This window comes from Alexandromys fortis, unplaced genomic scaffold (genome assembly GCF_014885135.2).
Source record: "Alexandromys fortis isolate MF-2015 unplaced genomic scaffold, M_Fortis_MF-2015_v1.1 scaffold_2_26212498_36691700, whole genome shotgun sequence".
Taxonomy (NCBI): Eukaryota; Metazoa; Chordata; class Mammalia; order Rodentia; family Cricetidae; genus Alexandromys; species Alexandromys fortis.
The window spans coordinates 4,328,044-4,351,127 of record NW_026067931.1 but is presented as its reverse complement, the minus strand read 5'-3'; the positions used below and the strand labels follow the sequence as shown (position 1 = coordinate 4,351,127).

The following is a 23,084-nucleotide window of genomic DNA, read 5'->3' as shown; positions in this document are numbered from 1 at the left end:
AACTACCATGATATTATCCTTACAAGTGTGTAACCACTCTTACTGTCCAAGGTAAGCACCCCACAGATAAGCATGTTCACTGTTTCTATGCAAAAACATAGGGTGATTCATTAATTGGAACAAAATAACACCTTACATTAATTCAGGCAAAGTTTTTCTCCCAAAGAAGTCAATGCGCACGCACGCAAGCACGCATGCATACACATACACACACCACCCCGAAAACCTTGTAAATTTAGAATTGAATTGTGGACCATTATTCTTTTCAGATATACAAACATACTTGGAGACTGTTTTCATAACTTTTTTAGTTAATTATGAAAGAAAATATTATACTTGTGTTATACAGTTATTAAATCATGCTTTAAAATATCTCTGCAATACTCCACAGAAACACATCTTAACCATTTCTCTGAAAGTGACACCTAAGAGAGCCATATGAGTTTCAGGTTGCCGTGGTTTCTGACTATTGCTGGGCTCTCTAGAAAAACAAATACAAGGTTGGCAATGTGAACTTCTAAGGTGTTCTGATGAGTTTTTTTTTCCTTTATTTTTTTGGAGATTTTATTTATTTTTATTTTATGTGAAAGAGTGTTTGCCTGAATGTATGTCTGTGTATTCTACTTGCATGTAGTGCCTGTGGAAGCCAAAAGATGGTATCAGATCCCCTGAGACTGGAGTTACAGGTGGTTGTGAGCCATCTTAGGTGCTGGAAATTGAACCTGGGTCCTTTGGAGCCACAGCCAATGTTCTTTGTTTCTTGCTAAAAACAAATCATTATTTTTTTTTATTTTTGAGGTTACAATTTATAACATTTCTCCCTTCTTTTTCCTCCCTCCAACCCCCCCACCCCTCCAAAAATTTCAAATTCGTGGCCTCTTTTTTCACTAAATGCTATTGTATAAGTGTATATACATATGTGCATGCACGCACGCACACACACTTATTCATTCTGGCTAATGCTACCTACAGGCACGTCTTCAGGGCTGTCGGCTAGGGTGCTCTTCCCTGGGAGGACCACTTTTCCCACTTCCAGTGTTCCTGAGATGGAACAACTGTACTCTGTCTATACACTCTACTTATTTGTCCAGCACATACAATAAAATGGCTAAGATTTGAGGACTCAGGGTGTGAGCCCTTTCAGTTATATTCTGATGAACTAAATTCATCTCTTCCAGCAGTCTTAAAGTCTGAATTGTTCTATAACGACAAGAAAGGCCCAAAGAACAAAGTTCTATCAAGAAATGGACTATTTGCTCACTGTGACTTCCTTTTTAACTGGGGAGACATTCTCCTGACAATCCGGAGTCTAAGTGGGTGGAATGGTTTCTAGAGGTTTTTCCTTGGCCAGGATCAGGTGCACAGTTAATTTGTGAGCCCATCACACTCATAGGGGATAAAGAAACAAAGTGATGAGAGGATCCTCAAACAGCAGACTTTGTTTCTCCTAATTGCTTGGGGCCAGAGAGGGAATAAAAAACAAAATTGCCACTAGTAACAGGAACACTTACCAGAAGCTCTTCAGACGCTGAGACTGTACAACTAGCATTTGCAAAGCTAATTACAAATCTGGATTCTCTCATTTTAAAAATATACTTCAAAGCCGCCCATGCTGAACCGAAGTCTGTGCAACTGGCAGATTATCAAAGTGTAAAAAAAAAAATTGCATCACTTGATTAAAGCAATAACTTTCAGTATCGCTAACTCCTGAACTGCAAAATGCCACAGGCCAAAAACCAGCAATGCCGCATGGTTGTTTTACCGTACATTTACAAGTTTCATAGGTTCCTAAGTCCTGAGAGACACAGCCCTCTGTGTCAGTGGCTTTGTTACGTGGGACAAAGGCTCTGCCTCTGAGCCTAACTCTTCACACAGGTTCTTCTTCTGATTAAATGAGGTGGAAAATATATACGGATATGTACATGTGTGAGCACACACACACATATTATTTTTCTTTGGTTTTGAAAACTATAAGACATACATTTAATGCTAAAAATCATCTTGCTTTTTATTAGCAGCATTGCCAGCCATAAGACTTCTAATCTCCACTTTACAGAGAAGGAAAGACACAGGAAGAGGTAGCTAATAAATGAACAAATAAATAAATAAGGGCTGGATAGTGTCTTGTTTCTCAGCTGGTCACAGAGTAGCTGAGTGGCTCTCTAGGTGTTGGTTTCTTGGGGAAACTGAGCTTTTTCAGGTCTTTTGGAAGCTGATGGTTCTGTCATATGGCTGATGGCCATACCAGTGTTCTGAGAACCTCTGGAATGACCCTTAGAAAGTGGTCCCTTCTCAAAGTCAGGCACCATGAAGCCAAAAGCACGGCCATCAATTTGAGGCCTGCAGTGTTGGGGAAACACCCCTGGGGGCCCTGATACCCTCAGGATGGGACAGATATTAGGTTACTAATTTTGTTTGGACTGGAGAAGGGGCTGAAGACCTTAAGGAAATGGTTAATGCCTCCGAAGCATCAGAAGATAGTGAAGGGTCTACAACCCAAGTCTTTGTCAACCCCGATACGTTACTACTGTAACAACTGGCACAACCAACCAAATTCACACAGCTGACTGCCGACTGCTTTACAATCTGACTGCCATCTGACTACCACTATCAAGCAGATTTGTGAAGGGGCCTTTTGTGTTATGTATATACTATGGTCAGAAAGGATGCCCTTAAAAGTCCCGGGGCCACACCAATTTAGGACCCTGTGACAATGGAGTCCTCAGCATTTCCACCTCCCAGTCCATCAGCCTCAGTGTGGCTACCAGGTACCTGGAACCTAGCTGGTATGGGTGAGGAATGGAACTTAACTGATTTAAAAATAAGTTAAGTATAAGTAGCTAACTATGGATACTGGACAATGCAGCTATAGGACCCTGGGTTTTGTGTTTTTTTTTTTTTTTTTTTTTTTTTTGAGGTCTTTCAGACCCAGTGGCCCCACAGGATAGCACCTAATGCCTTCATGGAGCCAGGAGGCTCTGTGAACTGTGTTGGTCTTTTGAAACAATGGTTATAAGAGAACCACGGTCACTCAGTGCCTTAATGGCGCTTTCCGGCGAGGTTTATTTCTGAGGACCTCACACGGGCAGTTCTTAGGAAAAGGTGGGTGACCCGCGGCGGCAGAACTAGACCAAGCATGACAGCAGTGCTTTTCATTTCTTCATATTTACTGTTACAAGAAGCCGGGGAAGTTCAGAAGTAGATATCTGAGTGGTTTCTATTCATTCATTTCCAAATAAAGGCGCACACTGCAAATATAGGAAATTATCTGTACATAATTCCCTCTTGCATAATCTTACATCCACTTGAAAGAGTCGGCAGGACCTGCGCTCCTCAGGTAGGAAAAGTAAATGGTATTTAATTACACAAACAGCCATAAAAATGTTCAAGTGTGTCTCCAGCTGCAACAGTGGGCAAGGGAACATTTGTGCCAATTAGCTGCGAAACGATTTGGTTTTCTGGAAAGTTGTATAGGTAAGGCTGATTGCGTTCTTTATCCCCTTCCGCTCAACGCTTAGCTAAGACGGATTTAGAGGGTTTAATAGCATGTGATGAGTTCTTTCCCAGGAGACTGGCAGGTCTTCTCACCCACACCATACACCTCATACTAGTAGAATCATTTGTTCAAATAGAAGGGTAGCTCTCTGCTCGTCTCGTTTCCAGTACTGCATCTCTGGCGTCCCTGCTGTTAATTTCCTCCTCTAATTTCCTTTTCCCACCTTTTTAGGATGCAGGGCGACACAAAGAACAGATAATGAAGTATCCAGCACATTGGTTCATGTCCGTGCTGAGCCTGACTCCATGTATGGCGGCCCCCACGTTTTAGGACTAAGTATTCTCAAGCTGATTCTTTCCCCTGTATCAATGTTACCTCATGAAATGAAAAGCTCACTACGCAAAAGAACGGAAGCTTTTCCAGCAGAGATGCTACGTGGAAGATTCTCGTAGGCTAAGGTAAGTTTTCTAGGGTCAGGATGCCACTTCTGTCCAACATCAGATTACTGGTTTTTAGAGCTAGTACCAGGACGCATCCCTAGTTACACAGAGACATACCCACACATTTCCCACCTCTGGATTGAGTGCCAAGAGAATGGATAGTGGTCAGGAAAAAAACAAAACAGTTTCAAGCTTAATTTCAAAACTAAAAATTACATTGAGAGACTCTTTTCTACTAAGCAATGTCAACTCTCAATCTGTTGGCCATGGATCACAATTTTTTTTTTTGGTAAAATGTTAGTTATAAGTTCACTGACAAACATATTTAGAGCTGTTCTAGAGTCCTTACTCACACCAAGACAGACTAAATGGGTTCACCACTTCGTGACTAGAAAAGTTTTAAAAAGCAATGGGTCACCTGGTGTTAAACTCTGGGAACTAGAGATAAGAATTTAAAAATTATCTTTCAAACAGAATCTAAACATCCACGTCTGAGAAGATGTTTGAATCACAGATCTTGTGGCTTTTGTGTCTTCTACTGGCCTGGGAAAGCAACACAAGGAAATGTGCCACAGAGAAAGAAGGGGGAAGAAATAAAGTCACTCAGTCAGATGGAGAAAATGAATTAAGATTACACACACACACACACACACACACACACACACACACAGAGAGAGAGAGAGAGAGAGAGATACATACACAGACATATACACACAACACACACAGACCCACACAGAGAGAAATCCATATAGACGCCCACTTACACACACACACAGACACTGCATATAGACACACAGGCACGCACACAAAGGCACACAGAGACATACACAGGCACAGACCCTTTGGGAGTTGCCACTTACATATTTCAGGTACTGGGACTTAGGTATTTTGGCTGTAGAATGGCAGCTGGGAAGTAGCTGTTGGGGTAAAGTTTTCAGAACACCGATTCATCTCTTGTTGAGACTGAATTCACACTGGCTAACCATTACCAAGGGTCATGTTTATATTCCCAGACACAGCAAAATGTTGTCTATATCCATGCTATCATAAAAGACGTTGCAAACTGAAATACCTGTCACTGGCAATTTGGAAAAGAGAACCAGGACAATGAAAGAAAAGACTCAGAGGGCCCAAGTGCCTTGCGTAAGGTCACACTGCCGGGTAAAGGGACTACCTAGGCTCACCCGAGGAAACAGCCACCCCTTCCCTACACAACAACAGTCTTCACCACCACTTGACGAGAGTACATTCCTTTTCTCAAAGGAAGGATATTCACTTTTCCTGTGTGCTACCAGTGAAATAGCAAAGCAAGGCGGCAAAGCGGCAGGTGCAGTAGCCGTTTATACAAAACTGCTCAGCCTGCTTAGTTAGGGCTTGTGCACTGTGAACCACACCGGGACTTAGAGGTGCTCCGGCCACGCCCTGTTGTAGTTTCTTTTAAAAAGTGCTATCATCATCTTATCAAAAACAGTTTGGCATTCTTTCTCTCTAGGAATAATTGTAAGCATATGGTGTTGGTCCTTGATTGCTGGACATCACAGTGAAAACCCACAACAGCCATCTCACCCTGAGATCCAACTCTTATGAGGATCAGCAGCCCCAGCAAGGCCCATGCAGAAGATGCCTATAGTCAGTTCTCAAATGGCACTGGGGATAATAGTGCCCAAGAGACTTCAAGGATAATATATCTCATGGCCAGAGCCCACACTCACTGTAGGCTACAGGAGGGCATGCCTGTTGGGGGCTTCTGTCAACTTAGTGAAGAATGCATTTGTGGATCCTGGCTGGACATTGAGGATGTCTTAACTCTTCTTATTAGCGTCAGTATTTCATGTTCTGGAGCTCTCCCTACTGCTTTCTAAGAACTTTGTCTCTGCCAGCCTTTCTTCTAGAAGCCATACAGATCCTGCCAAGTCCTGCCCCTTCCTCCAGAGTTCCTCAAGCCTATTAACCTTACCTAAAAAGTGAGTTGCTTTGTGCCATTCAGGTGACACAGGCGCCGAGCCCACACTCACGAGTTAGCGTGTTCCCGAGCTAACCCAGTGAGAAGCTGCCGGGGTCCACACAAGGATGGCAGATGAAGCGGGGGAAGTCCTGCCTATGGCATCTAAGGGAGAGGAGGTGCATCATCTCAACAGAATATACGACCATGGACCCAACCGCTCTGGCAGAGAAGCCATTGTGGCTCCTCAGAAACATCCAGGCCCTCTTCAGTCAAGGCTGCCAATCACCTTCAAGTTCTACCTCACTTCAGTTTACTCTCCTCGCCTCTATTTTATCAACTATGGTTCCTCGCCTTCCACCACTATTACCACAGAAACTGGCCTGCCTTTCTTTGCTTCTCCCCTAGCATGCAGGGGCCTTGGGGTCTCTTGGCCTTAGATTATTCACTGACAAGACTCTGAATGTGTGGTTCTCATGTACAGAATTCCTTTCACAGAAGGGAAATAGATTTTTACTTTGCATTATCCGATCTTCGTTTTGTTATAATAAAGTACAACTTAAAACTTGCCATGTTAATCATTTTAGATAAACAATTTAGTAGTAGTAAATACATTTTTTTTTGTTGTGCAACCATTACCACTATCCATTTGATACAACGAAAGGAAATCTTTTTTCTTTTTTCCTTTTTTTAATTGGTGCTTTTCAAGACAGGGTTTCTCTGTAGCTTTGCAGCCTGTCCTGGAACTAGCTCTTGTAGACCAGGCTGGCCTTGAACTCACAGAGATCCGCCTGCCTCTGCCTCCCAAGTACAGGGATTAAAGGCATGTGCCACCACTGCCCGGCCCAAAGGGATTATTTTCTAATAATCAGAACCAAAAATAAGACCAAAGCTTTAAAGTAAGAGCTCAATGGGAAAGATACTTCGAGGGCTGTGCTTTGTTTTATATAAAATCCTTCCCATAGATGAGGTTTTCCATGATACATTCTTCACTGGTTTTCCACATGACACCAACACCATGCTGGTGTCCACATGGAGGAGGGGCTTTGTGTACTTCTCTAGGTCATATACTGGTTACAACCAGGTCCATAAGCATCAAGGAGCCCGGGATGTCGCAGCCTTGCACGTCTTCACTATCAAGGGATGACTGAAAGGGCATTTCTTGGAAAGATGGCTTGTTTTCCCAACATGCTGCATCTAGACGAAGCGGCTTTTTCTCACTCGTCTTGTTTGTAAGCAGGGATTCAAAGTGTTGACAAAGAGCATAGGGAATGTCCCCTCGCAGCTCGGCATTTAGTTCAACTCCACAATGTACTTAGCAAGTGGAATTATTTTTCCTCCTTTTCTTGGTTTAATGACCTCAAATGCACCAACATCCTGCCTTACCTAATCCTCTAGCAAGTCCTATCAAATGCCAGGGCAGAATCAAACCGCCTTACGGGCAGTGAGATCATGCACTAAGAATTCATTTTTATTCCAAAAATTGGGAGTGCCAGACCACTTAGCACAATGCATCACGCAGCCAGAAAATTAGCCTGGCACTCTAAATAATGTTTTAACATTTCTCCTATCAAAGGTCCCTTTAAAACCCGACAACTCCCTCCTATGAAAAAAAATGAACACACAAAAAAACCTCTCCATGTGGTAATCAGAGGTTCAAGGACCTTTTCAAGTGTGCTGGGGATCCTGTGCGAATCTGTGAACCCCAGATTAAAAATCTCCTGCAAAAGAACAAGAGTTCACATTGTTCCCAGGGCCCTGCACTGGATCTGGGTCCTCATGGCATCGCGGGGTGATTTCCTCTGGTGCATTTGTCTCACTGCTGATTAAGCTGCAGTAACATCACCCGCTAGCTTCTGGTCAAGCGGATGGTTAACAAAGCTGCCCCAAGTTGCCTGATAGCTTTGGGAACACCACTCCTGGTCAGTCTGTGATGTGTTCTTAAGCTCATTCTACTGGTGGCATCTCACATCCGGTAGACCTACTCAACTTCCTGTCAATTTTCTTGGTGATCTTTCCCACCACTTATACCAGGAAAAAAAATTAAGCTGAATCTTTTCTTACTCCTTTAAGCTATGTTCTGTCCCTACATACTTGCCTATCCTGCGTTTTTCATATAAATGGAACCGCATGCTCTGTAGCCTTTTGTACCCGGATTGACTTTCACTTATCACGGTGCTTTCAGAGTTCACTTAGGGCACAGCATGCGGCCGTCCTTCATTACCTTTAATAGCTAAATGACCATCTGCGGGATGCTGGTGTGGTGGCGTACCAAATTCTCATTCAAATTAGAAGTGCATCCCCTCCCCCTCTCCAGTCTTAGACATTTGAGTGCTCGATCCCAGCTGGCGGTGCTATACACGAAGGCTCAGAAAGCACAGCCTTGTGGGAGGAGGATGCCACGGGAGGTTACTTCCGGTTTGCTCCCTCTACTCTGTGCTTGTAGATCAAGACGTGAGCATTCAGCTTCCTGCCCCAGCTGCCATGCCTACCGCTTGCTTCCAGGCTTCCTCACCATCATGGACTCTTAACTGTCTGGAACTTAAGTTCAAAGAAAATCCTTTTCTATAAGCTGCTTTTGTCAGGGTGCTTTTTCACAGCACTAGAAAAGTACTAAGACAGTGCATTTTAGTTTAGTTTTGGACTATTCCCCGGGGCTCATGTGTTGAACGGTTGGTCTCCAAAGCAGCAGTGTTCAGGGGTGATTAGATCATGGGGGTTCTAACCTCGTCAATGGACTGACCCATTGATGGGTTCATAGCTGATGGGATCACTGGGAGTTGGGGGAAACTGGAGGAGGTGGGAAATAGAGGAAACAGATCACTAGAACCACACATGGCCCCTTCCTCTCTTGCTTCCATAATGATTTTCACCACAATGTTATAACCTAACCACAGAGCCCGAAACAAATAACCATGGGTTGAAAACTATGACATTGTGGGCCAAAAGAAATTTCTCCTTTCAAGTTGTTTTTCTAAGTATTCGGCACAGTAGTTGAAAGCTAACGGAATGCATATAATATGCCATTTACACATTTGTCAATTAGGGGATATTGTGTTCTTTCCATGTTTTGCCTATGTTTTTTTGGTCTATGTGAATAACGTTGCTATGAGCATTTATACACAGTCATATTTGGACATGTGTTTCAAACTCTCGTGGTTGGATGCTGAGGGCAATGGCTACTTTGTGGGGATAGCTTCTTAAGTCACAAGGTACAGGGAGAACATGTCTTGAGAGTGATGAGAACATATTCTTCCAATGAGTTTAACATTGACATTACGCTGAACATATCAGACAATGAGGACTACTGAGAACTCAAGAACAATGGCAATGGGTTTTTGATCCTACTGCACGTATTGGCTTTGTGGGAGCCTAGGCAGTTTGGATGCTCACCTTACTAGACATGGATGGAGGTGGGTGGTCCTTGGACTTCCCACAGGGCAGGGAACCCTGATTGCTCTTTGGGCTGACGAGGGAGGGGGACTTGGTTGGGGGAGAGGAAGGGAAATGGGAGGTGGCGGTGGGGATGAGACAGTAATCTTTAATAAATAAACAAATAAAAAAAGAAAAAAAACATTGACATTAGTAGCATTTCATAAAGCATATTACCATCTAGAACACAGACTGGATTCATTCCAGCTGAGGGCCTTAAAGGAAAAGAGCTGACTTTCTGAGGAAGAGGGAATCCTGATCACAGAGACCTGTAGACTCAAACTGCTCTATCAACCTTTCCCGAACCTGCAGTTTGCTGGCCCAGCCACAGAGTTTAGACTGACTAGTGCCCAGAATTGTCATCATTATCTAACTACTTTTCCTGTTACTATAATAAAGGATTCCTACTAAAGCAACTTAAGGCTTTATTTTGGCTCACGGTTCAAGGGTACAGTCTGTCATGGTAAGTCTTAGTGGCACAGACTGGAGGCAGCAGCTGGTCACAGAGCATCCGAAGTCAGGAAACAGAACGATTGCTGGTTGTTTTCTCCTTTATACAGTCTGATACACCAAGCCCAGAGAATGGTGCAGCCCATGCTTGGGTAAGTCTTCACATCTCCATTAACCTATTAAGACAGTTCTTCACATCCCTGACCAGAGGCTAACCTGATCTAGATAATCCTTCACATGTCTGGCCAGAGGCTAACCTGATCTAGATAATCCTTCACATGCCTGGCCAGAGGCTAACCTGATCTAGATAATCTTTCACATGCCTGACCAGAGGCTAGCCTAACCTAGATAATCCTTCACATGCTTGATTATAGGCTATCCTTATCTAGATAATCCTTCACATGTCTGTCCAGAGGCTAACCTGATCTAGATAATCTTTCACATGCCTGACCAGAGGCTAGCCTGATCTAGATAATCCTTCACATGCCTGGCCAGAGGCTAGCCTAATCCTTCACGGGCATGATTGTACTCTCTAACCAGCCCATCAACAGGCTCCACATCCCTATGAGCACAGTGGTGTCTTTTGGACTGCTCATCTCATTAAGGGTAAAGTGATATCTCATTGTGAATTTAATTTATATTTTCCTAATGATTAATGATGTCAAGTATCTTTCTATGTACACAATGGTATTTGTATGTATTTTTTGAGAAATATTTAATTCTTCACTTGTGATTTTATTGAGTTATTTGTCTTTAAGAGTGTTGAATTGTAAAAATTACTTATATGCTCTAGATATGTTAGACATGTGACTTGCACATATTTCTATCTCATTCACTGGGTTTGCCTTTTCTGTTCTCTTAATGGTTTACTTTAAAAGCACAAGATTTAAATTTTTATAAAGTCCCACTTACCTATTTTGTTCACCTGTCTCCTGTTTGTTTTAAATACTGGGTTTCATATCCAGACTGGCCTAGAACTTGTTATGTAGCTGTCCTTGAGCATGAGATCATCCTTCACTACACACCCTGCCCAAGATGCTCTGTTTTCTTCTAGGAGTTCTAGAGTTTCTGCACATGCCTCTTGAGTTAATCGCGTGTGATTTAAGGTGAAATACTACGCTGTCTGTTGAGGTGGCTGTGTAGTATATACTAAAATAAGGAAGCGGGGTTCTCCAACTTTGTTCTTTGAGATTGTTTGAGCTATTCTGGGCCCCTTGCATTTCCATATGAATTCTAAAACTAGCCTGTCAATTCCTGCAAAACAAACAAAGAAAAAAACAGCTGGCTGAAATTTTGATGGTGAGTGCTTTGAATGTGTACAATTTGGATAGTACTGTTACATTAGTGTGCCTTCTCATTTATGAATATTGGAAGTCTTTCCATTTAATTTTTTCATAATTTCATAATGATGTGGGATCTCCTTCTGTATATGTGTTGCTTTTATCGGTTGATGAATAAAGCTATTTCAGCCAATGGCTTACTGGAGTAAAGCCAGGCAAGAAATCCAAACAGAGATATATATAGAGAAAGTAGAAGGAGATGCCATGTAGCTACCGAAGGAGAAAGACACCCAGAACCTTTTCTGTAAGCCACAGTCTCGTAGTGATACACAGATTAACAGAAATGGATTAATTTAAGATGTAAGAGCTAAGCTAGGAATATGCCTAATCCATTGGCCAAACAGTGTTGTAATTAATATAGTTTTTGTGTGATTATCCGGGTCTGGGTGGCCAGGAATGAGCAGTTTCCACTTACACCATAGTATTCTAAAGTTTTTTGTGTTCAAATGTGCGTCCTTTCCTTTATATTTTTAATTTATTTTTTGGGATAGGGTCTCACTATGTCTCAAGCTGGTCTAAAACTTCCAATGTGGATTTAAACCTGAGGACTTCCTGTCTCTGCCTCTCAAGTGATGAGATTAGACATCCTCACTATACCTGATTTTTTTTTTATTAAATTTGTTCCTAAGTATTTTATTATTTTTGACACTATTATAAATATAATTTTCTTCATTTCATTTTCAGTATTTCTTGTTATTTTACTGAGTTATTTGTCTTTAAAAGTGTTGAATTGTAAAAATTACTTATATGTTCTAGATATGTTAGAACATATAAATATGGAAATAAATTTAATTTTTGTATGTTAAGTTTTTAAATTAGTCCATGTTGAGTGTGCACACTTGTGGGTAGGCATGTGTCAGTATGTAAGTGCAGGCACACATGTGGAGCTCAAGGGACAACCTCTGGGAGTTAGTTCTCTCCTTCAGCCACGGGTTCCACGGATGGGACTCAGGTCTTCAGGCTTCTGTAACAGACACATCCACGTTCTGAGCACTCCTCTGGCTCATACATTTAGACTTTTCTCCCTATAAACTTGCTGGTCTACGTTAATAATAGTTCTTTTGCATGTACAAATTTTGTGGGTGGGTTAGACTCTTACATAATTTTTAGTGTTCGAAAGTACAGGGAAAGTTTAGCACAATAACCCAGAGCTTAAACTGTACGATAAATACCAAGAGCTAACCACTGCTGGTCCAATCGCGGTCCGATTGCTCTCCGTGGGTGGTGGCCCAGCTCTGGGCACGGTGGTGGCAGCATCCCTACCCTGCTGACAAGCCACATAAGACCAGAGGGGCGAGCCCCTGCACTTTCAAGTCAACAATAAAACAAGAACCTCTTTTCCATAGAATGATGTCATAAAGAGAGCCGGAGTCACAGTCCCTGGTCTATTTATATGGACACAAACAGGCGAGGGTGGCCTCGGGACTGGCCTCACCATCCTGAAAGCTAAATAATTTCAGTTTCCCTCTGTGAGAAACTGTGCTCCTCACTGATCTCCAGATAAACCATCCAGAAATGTCCCAGGAACTTCTTGCGGGCTTCCCCGCGACACTTCTGCTCCTCCTCCTCCTCTCCCCAACGACCTGGGTCTCCGTCCCAAGGCACTTTCCTTTCGAAGGGCGGTGGTGATTAATTTCCCCCCAAAACTGCTAAGCTCAATACAAATGATAGTTATTTCATACCAGACACATTTGGCTTCAGCCAGCCATCACTTAGAGCTGTTTTACATCTTCGATCTGTGAGTCACTGACTCGAGACTGCAGCTGCCCAGAATACCCAGGCATATGAAAGGATCAAAATATCACACTTTGATTGATTCAGAAAGTTATTTCCTACCACACGCAGTCTGAGAGTTCCTGTGTTCTCTCTGACTAACTGGGGCCGGGTAGGAGGAGATCAAGCCAAGACTGCACTTGGGAGATCATCTCTCCCTCGGGCATAAGATCCCAGGAGTAAAACCCTGCGCATTCTCCAAGCCAAGAAGCATCCACAGGGTGCTCGCCTGAGTGTAATCTGGGTAGCAGAGTCATCTTTCAAAGGGATCCTAGAATTTCGGTTTGACAAAAATCGAAAAAACGTTTTAGAAAGAAAATCGGATTTGTGTGCAAATGAAGAATATTCCTGAAAAGAGAGTCTGTTACGAAACTGAAATCTGGAGACCGCGGTGGTGCTAGGTTGACTCATCAGTTCCCCTTACACCCTAATAATCGTCGGCTCTTTGATCACAATGACTGCTCCGGGTGATGCTTTTCTTGTTTGCTTCTTTTCGGTACTTCCTTGTGTAAACAGGTTGTTTCGCTACCGTCTTGCAAACATGTTTACATTTGGGGATCAGAGGGAACATCTGTTAGAAACAGATTTCATGCTTTTCTGTCAACGTCGGAAAATCTGAATCAAATTTCTTGGTAATATTCTTTTAAAAGCTCTTGGAGAGTTAAATGAACTTCTATTGGCAGGGCCCTTGATGACAACGTGTGGCTGCTCTTCATGTATGTATGGATCTAAAATTCGGTCCTGAGAACATCCAGCTGGAGTGATAACTGATTGAAGCAGGCATTAGTTAGTTTCCATTTTTCTCGGTAGGGCCATGTGACCTGGTCAATGCGAAAGGAGCCAAGAGGGGATTGCATACCGACCCTTCATCAGAACCCACAAAATTCTCAGGGGTCAAAGGTCCACTGATATTATTCCAAATAATTGTTATAATTCCTCATACTTTTTTGAGAGTGCTTATTCCCGAGGAGACAAAGGAGAGACTGGGTGATGGTCACCGAAACCACCAGGTTCCTCTTCCAGACCCTGAGTTAGAGACACGGGATTTGTGGCCTTTGCTGAGCAGAATGGGGCAAAGCCTGAAGAACAGGCGAACAACAAGGGGGCTCTGGGCAACACAACTTACAAACATGCCAACACCGTCTGTCTGGGACACCCATAGTATCAATGCCCATCTGAGGGCATGACGGACGAGCTAACTCATTGTGGTCTAGGCAAAAGTGGTCTAAGTGCTGTCCTGAAGGATGAAAAGATCGATCCAAATAAATGTCCACAGGCAGCAAGGCCCTTACACTCAAGCAAGCAGAGCCTCATTCTACTTCAGCCAGACCTGAGAGCCCTTTGTCCCTTGTCCTCATTGAATTCATGATCCCTTTCTATTTTTAGCGTCCCAGAATTTTCTCCCAAGGGGTCTCAAGAAAGGCTCAAAGTTCTGTGGATGCCTTTTACCTGAGTCTTCTCTCTTTGATGGCTACACCAGCCTGAAGGGCGAGCCAACAGTCAGGACAGCTACCACTAGAGAGATGTGGTGGTACCATGGGCATGTGGCCTGGGAGTCCTCCAGCATGCCGGACAGCCTTGTGTGGGAACGGGAGGTGAGAAGGAACTGTCGTGTGTCGGATCCTGTGCTATCGTGCCTCTAGTTAGAACTCTAAACGCTCGAGTATTATCTATTCAAACCCCCTCTTCTGGCCTCTGAGAAGACTGACATCAAAGCAGAAGGACCGTGGACATGATCTTTAGATAACAGGGTTGTGAGTTTGACTTGTAACATTTTAATATTTAATCATATGGCACAGGGACCAATCAACTGTGCGTGTGCCCAAGAATGTTAGCAGCAGACATGTCCAAGGCTGGGGCAGACTTGGGTGGGCACTAGCGGACTGGCTGCAGACGCTGACCCTCTCGCAAAGCAGGAAGAAGCTTATCCAGCAAGGCCTCCTTCACCTGGGTGCTGGGAATGCGATGCTGAACAGGGCTTAGCCCCACCTTCTCCTGTTTGGTTGTGCTGGTGGCCAGATGTATCAAGGTGCCGTCAGGATCAAGACAAGCAACCGCTGCTGCCTGCATCTCCGTGGTCGCTTCTCTCCCTACACGCTAACGTGCTCAGCAGCAGCTCCACTAGCAATAGCACCCTGATGGGACCACCGAGACGCGAGCCAAGAGTGGCTACGCATGCCGAGCAAAGAGCAGAGAAGGAGTCACAATAGAACCCCATTGATAAGGCTGAACTATGAGAAACAGTTAAGCAGCTGTACATGAATGCCTAAGTGATCCATCCGAAAACCCACGTGACACACCCACTCTGTGGAGTTTCCCAAAGTAATTTCAAACATTGCTGCTTCCTGCTTTGCAATCTTTTCATCTGTTTATGGGGGTGGCAATTCTACAGTTACTACTGAATAAGGAGAGGAGACAAGAAAAGGGCAATTTCCCTAACTTTAGTCATCCAAGTATGCTTTGAAAGCTCCACATTTATATCTGAACATCCTCAATGTGGGACCCAAAGCTTTGAAGTCACTGGCTACAACCTTTTGCAGTTTGCCTCCTCTCAGGGTTAACAGTCTCTGCATTAACCTTGATGCTTTCTGTTCCTCTCACCGTTCCCTCCTGGAATAACAGATTTCAGAAGGGAAGAGAAAACAGAGGCAGGGGCTCGACTCCTCCACTTACGCTGAATGCATTTTCCTTTTCTTTCTTGAGATAAGGACAGGGCATGAGACCAGCTCTCTACCTTGAAGCTGAGGTTTCGCCAAGTAGCTAAAGCAGTTGAACGATAGGTACTCTAGAAAATTATCCTTAGGCGGCAAAAGCAGTACTGCACAGATGTCCCAGGGCAGAGCACCAAACATTCGCTCATCTTCACCACTTCAGCCAAGTGAGCAGTTAATGAAAAGGAAACCTACGCTTCCAAGAATAAATTACATTCAAAATGAGAGCACCGATGGTCCGGTACAATCTCTGTTACGGACGGAACAGAGAGTGGTTGGCTCTGATTGAACATTCCCAGTGAATAGAATGGTACCACCTCCCGGACAGGCAAATCCATCTTGGAAGACCTTATGCGCAGTGTCTTACATACATCATCACAGAGTTTTCTCCGAGGCAAATCTGCCTTGCACTAGCCTAAAAACACTAGTCTTTCCTCTAGGAAAGACTCATCAAGAACGACACCTCTATATTCAGAAGTGACCAGTCATGGCAGCATGTTTTCTGCCTAAGTCTTCTCTGGGGAGTTCCTCCAAATGCCACACATAACACAACTGAATCCTTTCTCTATCACTGCCTTGGGTTATTGCCTCTGGAAAAATTTGAGCATTAAAATAAAAACAAATAGTTACAATTTAGTATCCCATTATAAGCAATGCGTACATCAAATTGTGGTCTTAAATACAGAGCAATCCTAACACCGAGGACCAGACAGAATGGCCTCCTACAGCCTTCATCCTTAAAGGCTGACCAGTGTCATTAGCATTTTGGGTGGCTCTATCACAATGCTAACGTAGACTGTGCCTGTGGATGTGAGACCCTCCGAAGTCCTTTCCCTTGGGGTCATTTCATGCCGTTTCCCACACTCCACGTGTGCCTTTCATTTTGGAAGATTATGTAACAGTAGATCTTAACATAATTCTATACCAAACGGCAACTTGTTCAGGTTGAAGCCCTTGTTTTTTTTTTTTTTTTCCTCTGTTTATCCACCACAGGCAAAGGAGCGCATGGAAGAGGATTTTCCTCAAAGCATTTTCTTTCTATGATGAATCCATTTTAGGCTTACAAAGCAGTGGGCAGTCAGGGTGAAAATGAACTACTCAGTAAACAATACCCTTTAGGAACTGGCTCGGTGTGTACATATGCTGTGTAGAATCTGTTCAGCACATTCTGAGAGGAAACTCTGCAATAAATATTTACTGTTTTTATTTCCGACTGAGGAGTCTCTAAAACTGAAGGATGTTTAATGAGGGAGCAGACTTCAGGATTTCTGCTCGACTCAAGTGTCCTGTCCATGGGGGCCTAAGGACGCGCACAAGTCCCGCTCATAATGAAATCAGACACAGCTCACTTCCTTTTTTCTCAAACCACCCCCTCACCTGGGCGATGTCTTGAGATGACACAGAGTTAGTCATGTACCATTAACCTGATGCAGGAAGCAAGTAAGTTACGGTTACTATTGCTGTGATGAAATCCATGACCAAAAGCAACTTTGGGGAGGAAAGGGTTCATCTGGCTTATGCTTCTACATCAGTGTTCATCATCAAAGGACATCGGGACAGGAACTCAAGCAGGGCAGGATCCTGGAGGCAGGAGCTGATGTACAGCCATGCTGCTTACTGGTTGGCTTCTCATGGCTTGTTCAGCCTACTGTCTTATAAAATCTAGGACTACTAGCTGAGGGATGGCACCATTAACAATGGGTTGGGCTCTCCCCCATCAATCATGAATGAAGAAAATTCCCTACAGGCATATCCACTCATAACCAGATCTTCTGGAAGCATGTTCTCAGCTGAGGTTTCCTCCTCTCTGATGACTCCAGCTTGTGAAAAGCTGACATGAAACGAGTTGGCACCGAAGGGAATGATGATGGTTGGCACTTATCACTACTGATGACAGGGTTTCACATGGACACAGCCCACCTGAGCTGTTAGTCCCTAGAGCTGCCCGTGGAAAATTTAGATAGTCAACCTCCAGAGCCATTTCTTCTGCTGACCAACATATTAGGGAGGCCGGGGAGCATTTAATTAGACACAGTGGGTTTATTGCTGAAAGGGAACAACCAAAGAAATCCCAAGGCCCTTTTGGTCCAGCCTCTGTGTCCCTTCAGGCTTTTAGGAAGCATCCTGCCAGGATCATGTGGAGGAGGCCAAGGCACAAGCTGATTATCAAGAGGCTCTTTTGCACGGCTCAGGGAAAGGGAGCCAAAAGATTGAAAGAATAAAAACCCATCCGTCATCCCACCAGATTCGAGCAAGTAAGTCCAGAACTTAGGCTCTGGCTTACTCTCCTGAGGCTCAGATTAGAATTTAATCCCTACAAACAATTTTAAAGACAAGGGAATCAGGTAGGATCTCTGGTAATTAAGTCCTGTCTTCAGAAATGGATGAATCCACTTGTGGGGTGGGTTTATGGGTTATCCTGGTCAAGCCAGCTGGCTAAATCCTCTCATCCCTGACAAGTGACATTGTGTGTTTCCATGAAGACGTTGCCCCATGACCTTGAGATATGAGCTAAAACAGACCTCCACCCTTAGTAATTTACTGTCTGCAATGTTGCTTCACTGAGAACAGAAGATGGGTGAAGAGCCTCTGAGCTCCTTCAGCTGTAGCTGCTTCTCTCCAGTGAGGGTGGAGGAAGGATCTCTTCCATTCTTTGACCTCTCTAATACTCACCCTCCTATGTCTCTCCAGAATTAACCACTGTTCTCAAAGCTCCATGTCCAATCCTTTTCCACTTCAGCAATTTCTTCCTAAATTCAGCTTCAGCCTCCCTCTCTCGAACCATTCCCATTGGCACATAAACCTGGGTGACATCTTTCCACTTAAAACCCCTCTCAGCTTCTTTCAGACGCTCACTGCTTCCCTACCCCTGCTCTGAAGGAGAATCCTCAGAAGACTTACACACACTTGCTGCCTTTCCCCTTCCCTAACCTGTTCAAGCAGGCTGCTTGTCATCAGGAAACCTGCTTTCTACCAAGGTCTCCGAAGAGCTCCATTCTGTCAAGTTCACACTCGAGTCTTCTCTCCTGTCATGACTTCTCAGAATCATTTGGCGTAGCGTCCTGTCCCTTCCACAGGTGTCACACTGTCCTGCCTTCTCGTCTGCCAATCCTGTACTCCTATCTAAGCTCCATGGTGGGCAGTTCCTCCCCTGCCCATCTCTGTGTCTTAGCATCCAGTCTTGGGCTTCTCTTTGTCTCTACCCACGTTCAGTGCCACGCTCCTGGCCTTTGTTCTCCAGATGCTAAGAACTTCCATATTTACTAGATCTCATCTGACCCCTTCCCGTATCCCAAACAGTCCTTAGTCCTGTGAGTTTTACCTACTGACTTAAAGTAGAAATTTCAAAATCCAATTTCCCACTATTATATTTATCATGCATGTCAAAAACAACATGGTCCCCAAATAATTCCTTTCTTCCACTCCCTTTACCCAAACCTGCCTCTCTCAAGCTTGTTTGTTTATTTATTCATGTTTGTGACTCCTTAGAGGAAATATGTGAAGATCAGACAAACAGGGTAGCAATATGCTTTCCCCAGCCCCACCTCCAAACACATCACAAGCTGACCCATTTATTAGTTCACCATTTCTGAAACACATCTGCCCAACAAAGCTTACATGTTTGGAAATCAATGAGGCACCAGATAGTTCTTGACTTTGTGAGTCATACCGAGTCATACTTACCCACATTAACACAGAAATTAAAAAAATAGGATCCATTGCATCTACAATAAATTATTCTAGGTAAACATAATGTTTTATGAAAAATAACTATCTTCCAACTAGATGAGACAAGCAGCTTTGATTTGTATTTCTGGAAGCCTCTTTGCTACCTGTCCTTTTTTAAAAAAAATATTTTATTTTATTTATTAATTTCTTTTCACAGCCTGACCACTGTTTCCCCTCCTTTCTTGCCTCCCAGTCTCTCCTGCCACATCTCTCCTCTGTCCTTCCCTCCATTCTTCCATTTCTATTCAGAGGAGGGCAGGCCTCCCACGGATATCAGCTAAACATGGCTGCCTACCCTAACAGAGTACTGCTGGACTTGTATCTGCTACTGCAGTCCATCTGTGACCATACAATGATCTGACTCAAGGATATGAAGAAAATTAAACTTTTCACAGATGCAGAGCTAGAAATGGGTGAGATATTTCAATCACTTTTGACGACTAATATTTCAGATGAGAGACTTAGACATGCTTATATCATATACTTCAATGTATCTTTGAGTCTATTCTACAGTGCAGCAGGTGATGGTTTTAAAATGTGGGACAGGCTAGGAGGTGGTGGCTCACGCCTTTAACCCCAGCAGTTGGGAGGCAAGTGGATATCCGAGTTCGGGGTTGTCCTGGTCTACAGAGTGAGTTCCAAGACAGCGAGAGATACACAGGGAAACCCCGTCTTGAAAAACCAATGAATGAATGAATAATGAATGAATGAATTACTAACTAACTAAATACATAAATTCCTGCATCTATGCTTGCTGGTCATTTGGATAGTTTCCAAATGCTTACCTATCACGTCATAGGCATTAGATAATCCACATTAATTAACATCACCAGCAATTTCATCATAAAGTTGACTTCATCGATTAGGAAAATTGTCATGATCACTGTGGCAGTGACATGGTTTCCAGAATTTCAGAGTTTTTTTTTTGTTTTAATTCTACCATTGCCAGCACATTTTGTAAGCTGTTTACCTTCAAGAATCAAAATCAATTCATTTATTTTGTAAACTCATTAATAGCGCCTACCGAGCCAGTACCCAAATCCATACGAGCAGCGCTCACCTCCTAACGTTGGTTCTCATAAGCCAAGATGCTCCACGCACAGGCAGCCCATCTGCTGGGGATGCAAACAACTGCACGTGCATGTCACCCAGGACAGTGATTATCTCCTGGGTGTTACAGAAGAACTTCATGAGTACTTTTCCAGTGGGTCTCACATAATATACAAATATACAGCTCGAGGGGAGAAATAGAACCACAATAACACAACCATTGCTGCTTCACAAAAGACCTTCTGAAATGACAGTGGCACCGTTGTACTGCCAGTGTGTGGTGTGACCGACAGAGCCAGGTGCCACTGCCGGACACGTGCTGAGACCCCGTCCGTGGCAGCATGCACACAGCAACACAGTGTGGAGAAGGCGAACCACGTCTGGTTTAGCTAGGCAACAAGTCTGTCTTTGTATTCTCCCTAGAAAGGTCTGGGGAGACAAGGAACCTACAAGCCGCACTGTGAGGATAATGGCATTAGCCCAACATCCATCTTAGGCCACTGCCATTGTCTCCCAGACTCCAGCACAAACCTCCTCAGGGTCTCTGGATTTTGCTCTGTCTCTGTACAAAGCCCTTCTCACGGGGCAGTGCAACCATCCTTAAGATGTACTTGATGCACAAGGCCCAGACCTGGCCCCTCTCCTCCTGTGTGCTGTACCATGCCTTCTCTTTCCCTCCTACATCTGTAGTTCTCAACCTGCAGGTTGCAACTCTGGGGGCCCTTTCACAGGAATTGCATATCAGATATCATATCATATATTTATAGTACAATCTATAACAGTAAGCAAAATTATGACGTAGCAATAAAAATTATTTTATGGTTGGGGTCACCACAGCATGAGGAGCTGTATGAGAGGGCTGCAGCTTTAGGAAGGTTGAGAAGCACAGCCCTATAGTCACCCTGGACTCCTATGGCTTTCCCTTAAAGTCTGTCCTATGTGCTCCTGCTCTGTCTTCTGCCTTCACTCTATTCCTCCCCTCCTGCCCACATCTCCTTTTTCTCCCCCTTTCTTCCCTCACATCACCTAGCCTTCCTTCTTTCCCGTTTTGCTATTCTTTTTGCCTTTATCTTGTTTTGACACAGGGTCTCACTGTGTAGCCCAGGCTGGCTACAAATCCCAAGAGCTGGGATTGTGGGCTTGAACTATGTTGCCCTGACTTGCATCCTCTTTGGCCTCGATGTGGAAGCTTTCCCCTCAGATCTTAGCACGGTGGCATCCTTCTCACTTGAGCTTAACTCCATGTCTGACACTGCTGACCCTTTATACTCCTCCCTAGACACTACCTTTCTCTTGATCTCGGGGCTACACTCTGTTACCCCCATAGCATCCAGCGCTCTTTAAAAGCACTAATTTGATTTCCGATTTGTAGTCATTTTTCTCCTGAGACAGAATGTTTATCTTCCCACAAGGAGGCATCTTGTCTCTTAAGCTCTGTGGTAACCTTATCATGTTGGACAGTTCTTGGGATATAGCAGGTGATTACTATTTGCTGAATGGCACGGATGTTGGGATCCTGAACTCATTTCCAGGACTTCTAGCTAGACACAGAAAGACATGGACACTCAAGTCTTTAAAATAAAATGAGCTGGTGTTTACATCTAACTTACACACATGGTCCAGTTTACTTTATGTCTCTTCCAGATGGTATTAGTCATTATGCCTCATATGCTATGAATATTACACAAAGAGCTGTTACGCTGTATTATTTAAGGAACAGAACCCCCAAAGCCTATAGGCACTGTTCAGTGCACATGCAATTATCTCCCAATGTTTCCACCCCACGGTTGGATCCTCAGCAACTGCGCACGTAAAGCAAGAGAAATGGCATGCTATGGCTTGTAACATTCTCCACTAGCACACTCTGCCTTCCCAAGCAAGTCATAGATGACATCACTCTATGAATGCTTGCCAATTGAACAAGAGCCCATGATCTCATGGCCTGTCCTCAAACTGTCTCCCTGTCACCAGGCTCTCTCTTCTCCGGGAAATCTTAAATCATGTAGGTAACCTTGCCACTGAGCAATGGATCACATCACTTCGCTGCTTTCTGGTGGTCAAATGCGGCTCCCAAGGCTGTTGGTGATCAGATCACTGTTGTGTCTACAGCCTGCCTATGACATTCTCTCCTGGTGTTCCAGACACTGGAACATGGTTCTTAGACAGCATCAGACATTCTCTCTGAGATTCACTCACGGCTTCTTTGTCTCTCTGCCTATCCCCTACTTTAAGCATAAGAGTAGACCTGGGTTTGGGGCATTCTTATTTTAGCTTCCAATGCTCTACTTGAATTTTGTATCCACATAATTCTCTTCATTTTTCTTAAAGGAAGAAAGAATAAATTTTTTATTTATGATAAATTATTGTAATTTTCTTGCCTTTGCTTATTTTTCGTTCATTAATGTACTCTGCAGTGTTTATTAATTGCTATCAGTGCTCTTTTATGATTCATCATGACTTCATTTTTTGGGGTAGCCATGTTTAAGTACCTCAGTCCAATAGTGTGTAAAGTTGATAAGAGTTAATATTTCTAAAGCAGTTCAAATGTAGGTTCATAGCTATAGAGCATAAGCCACATCCTATGAACATTTTCCAGGACTGTAAGCAAGGGGTGCTGAGGGGGGCTGGGAGGATACCAAAGGGGGCTGAGGGATACGGAGGGGTGCTGAGGAATATGGAAGGGGTTGAGGGGTACTGAGGGGGGGGGGCTGAGGGGATACC

General features: G+C 43.8%; 1 protein-coding gene across 2 annotated transcripts in view; it reads right to left on the bottom strand.

Moving 5' to 3' along the window:
• Window positions 1-23,084, bottom strand: part of Bach2 (BTB domain and CNC homolog 2) — a 336,584-nt gene that overhangs the window by 158,534 nt on the left and 154,966 nt on the right. The window lies entirely within an intron of this gene.